Raw genomic sequence first — 4,274 nt, 5'->3', positions numbered from 1 at the left:
AAGATGAATGAAATTTCTCTTCTCTCTGATTTTGAGTAACTTTTTATCTTCCAATAGGTTTTCCACAAGTTGAAAAGAATTCAGCTCTCATTTTAAACTCAAAGGAATTCAGAACAGAAACTGCAGAATGCATGAGAAGCAGGGGATGAACAGATTTTCAGTCTGGATTTCAAAGCTTCTACTTCTGTGAGAACTGTAGGTAAATGTGAGCACTCTCTTCCTCAGTTAGAACTTTTATTACTATTTCCTAAACCCAATGAACAATGGAGCTTGCTGGTTCAGAGAATCAATCACCTGGAAAAACACTCTGCAGGATTCAAACCTGTTTCCTAAGAGCACAGCCACAAGGTAGAAAGATATTGGAGACAGAGGAACAACTTCTTTGGTAAGACTATGCCACACATCCAAAATTGGTTTAGTAGAACCACTGAGAATAGTGATCACTGTGATGGTGTCTGTCCCTTTAGTTGTGACAGTTTGCTGTTAGCAAATGGGACCTGAACTGTGGGAGGTCAAACTGTGGAGAATGAGAAACCAATATCCACTTCATTAGATGCCATGATAGCCTGTATTGCTCAAAAGGAGTCATTTTCCATCTCTTTCACTGCTCTTCAAAACACAATTTGCTAAGATATATAGGGCATCATCGTATGGCACAAACAATCCCATCTGGTCAAACTGCTAGTAAAGTGGCAAAAAATGGACAAACACTTTTAATACTGATTCTGCTCCTGATGTGAAAGACAAGTTTTGCTTGCTTTCACAAGGCAAATTCTCAATTGTTTTTTTTAACCTTTTGGAGTAATTTTCAATAATGTTAAGGTTTTTTTCTTTTTCTTTTTTCTTTTTTAATATATGTAATAGTCATATTTACATTGATCTTCTTTTACAAGGACTGGTTGAAAATTATGGATTTGTCATGGAAGTAATGAATGTTATATCCTCAGTTCCTGTGCATTTTGTCAGTGTTTTTCTGCAGACCTTGGGTAAAAGAAATGGAGGACACATGGAACCACAAATTCAAGTTACCAAAAACCAGGCTTTCCTATGCTATGGCTTCATCTGGCAAGAAGAAGCTGTGGTGCTCAAGAAGCTGCTCTGTCACTCCTCTCCTCAGCTAAACAGGAAGAAAAATATGACAAAGGCCTTGTGGGTTGAGATAAGGACAGAGAGAGATCACTCACCAATTACTGTCACAGGCAAAACAGCTGCAACTCAGGGAAATTAATTTAATTTATTGCCAATCAAAATCAGAGCAGGATAATGAGAAATAAAACCAGATCTTAAAAGATGAAGCTTTCCCCCACACCCTCCCTTTTTCCTGGGCTCAGCTTTACTACTGAATTCTCTGCCTTCTCCCTCCATCAGCGCAGGGAGATGGGGAATGGGAGCGGTTATCAGTTCTCTTAGCCACTCCTTCCTTCTCACACTCTTCCCCTGCTCCAGTGTGGGGTTCCTCCCATGGGAGACAGCCCTCCATGGACTTCTCCAAGGTGAGTCCTTCCCACAGACTGCAGTTCTTCATGAACTTTCCAGTGTGTGTCTCTTCCACAGGGTGCAGTCCTTCAGGAACAGATTGCTCCAGCATGGGTCCTCTGCATGGTCACAAGTCCTGCCACAAACCTGCTCTAGCACAGGCTCCTCTCTCCACAGGTCCACCAGTCCTGCCAGGAGCCTGCTCCAGTTTGAGATTCCCACAGGGTCACAGACTCCTTTGGGTGTCTACCTGCTCTGGTGTGGGGTCCTCCACGGGTTGCAGGTGGATATCGGCTCCACTGTGGACCTCCATGGACTGTTTGAGCATAGCCTGCCTCACTATGGTCTACACCATGGGCTGCAGGGGAATCTCTGCTCCAGCACCTGGAGCACATGCTCCCTCTACTTCTTCCTTGACCTTGGTGTCCACAGAGTTGTTTCTCTTATGTTTTTTTTTCACTCCTTTCTTCTGACTTCTGTTGCACAGAAGTTTTTTCCACTTCTTAAATTTGTTATTGCAGAGGCACTGCCATTGCTGCTGGTGGGCATGGCCTTGACCAGTGACACATCCTTCTTGGAGCCACCTGGTGTTGGTTCTGTCGGACACGGGGGAAGCTTCTGGTAGCATCTCACAGAAGCCACCCCTGTAGCTCCCCACTACCAAAACCTTGCAATGCAAACCCAGTACACCTATACCATGTTTTCATCTGGCAAGAATGAGTCATACTCTGGCCCAAAAAGGAGTAAATCTTTCTCCTGTGCCTGCAGTATCAGCAGAGGCCAGCAGTGTCTGGGAGAGGGCAGTGTGCACTGGACCGTTCCGGTGGGAAAGGGGCATGGGCAAGATGATGTTTCCATCATTGTGGAGTCTCATCTTTCAGAAGATGTGAGGTATCAGCAGCAAAAAGAGCTCAGATAACTCACTCCTGAGAGAGCCCATTAACCCAAGTGGACACTGCAGCATCCCACAGCCTGGCTACCTGGAAGCTCAAGGGCAAAGGGATATATTTGAAAAGATGAAGAAATGTTGCACAAGCAAGGCCTGTCAAAGAGAATTTTATGGACTTTTTTTTTTGTCTTTTCCTTACAGAGTCATCCCTATCAACCTTTCCACAAAGAAAAAAGATGAGTTTTGAGAACCTGTATCACCAATCATTTACCAAAGATAACCAAGCCCTCCTCATGTCTCAGTCTTCAAAGAGGGAGGAAGGGGATTAAACAGGGTATCTCATCCAGCTCTAGCACACCTGGCAACTACAGTAAAACAGTATTGCCACATACAAACAGGCTAGCAACCCAGAGATGTTTTCCTGTCCCAATGTGGAAAAGGTTTCTCCAGGCACTGCAATTGAATTAACAGCTGAGGAGCACAACTGCTTTTCACAGTAGGTCCTGTATCCACCAGCATCCCAGAATGTCCACGCCAAGGACTCTCACAAACTTGTGCAAAATCTATAGGGCTGAGTCAAGTGTTTAAGCAAGGTAAACAGCTAGCAAATTCAGAGTTCATATTAATAATTATGTTATTAGCTCCAAGCTAAATTAATAACACTATTAGTAGTCTGAATCAAAACCTTTCATCCATGCACACCTGAATTCCAACGTATTTAATATTCTGATCCAGATCCAAATTCAGAGCAAGAGGGAGCCACATGCGTCTTAATTTTTCAACTAGGAGTTGCTCAAAAAAGCGTTAACAACAGGTAATAAGACTCAGAAAATGCATACTTACAAATTTCACAATTGCATGCCTGAACTTCCAATAATGTGCTGTCTCTGCAACATCAGCAGGTAAACAAAAAAAGAAGTAGCACTTTGCAGATCTATATGCACTCTTTGAAGCAGAGACACACCACACAAAGCTGAACTCTAATGAATTCCTTGTTTCATTCCAGCCAGACCTGGCAGCGTTTTGATTTTAAAAATCTTTTACACCATGGATTCTGCTATAGTCCAAGAACAGTTGTGATTTTTTGCGGCTCTTAGGAATTAAAACAAAACTTCTTTTAAGTGAAAATATTTTCAAGAGCTTATAGTGCCAAGGAGCTTAAAAAAAAGTCAATTAAACAGCTGCTGTGAAGAGATCTCATTTGACAGCACTCACTACCAGCAATTACAGATTATAAACCACTCTGACACAGGTAGCTTCTGCCAGAAAGGTATCTTCAAATCCTAATTTTTACTATGAAGACAAGTGTTCGTATTATCATCCCAAATAAGTGGGTTGCACGTTCACAGTCCAGCCCCACTAATGCAGGCAGGAGCACACACAGGGAACAGAAACATCGCAGCAGCAGACCTGCATTCATGCCTTCCTGGACCACACCTCCCTTTCAGTTTGGGCTTCTACATTCATCCCTCCATCTGTTTTGTGTTCTCTCAGTAGAAATGAAGTGCCCATTTTAATGAGGCCTTGCTTTCTCAGTGTTACAAAGATGCAGTTGATCTGCAAGAAAAGCAGCCGAGTGATGCGTTTAATAGCAAGCAGCTGACTTGTCAGGAATCTGAAGCCATAGAATCCCTTCTTTGACCTGCTTTGTGGTTTCGTTAAAACCATGAGGTCTCCTAACTATCAAAAATTTAAGCACAGTGATGCCCTATGGACTACCACCCAGCTGAATCAGTCTGCAGTCAGCACACGGCCACAGGTCTCTCCAGACACTTTCAAAGTCACAGACATTTTTAAGGTACCAGATCCTGCAAATGGCCAAGTCTAATTTGGCCCCAAGTGTTAACACCTGCTGCAGCTGGCTGAGCTTTGAAGAGGGAAGAGTCACTGCAGCAACTGCTGTGCAAGG

This window comes from Acanthisitta chloris, unplaced genomic scaffold (genome assembly GCF_000695815.1).
Source record: "Acanthisitta chloris isolate BGI_N310 unplaced genomic scaffold, ASM69581v1 scaffold20604, whole genome shotgun sequence".
In the NCBI taxonomy this organism is placed as follows: domain Eukaryota; kingdom Metazoa; phylum Chordata; class Aves; order Passeriformes; family Acanthisittidae; genus Acanthisitta; species Acanthisitta chloris.
This window is presented reverse-complemented; position numbering follows the sequence as displayed.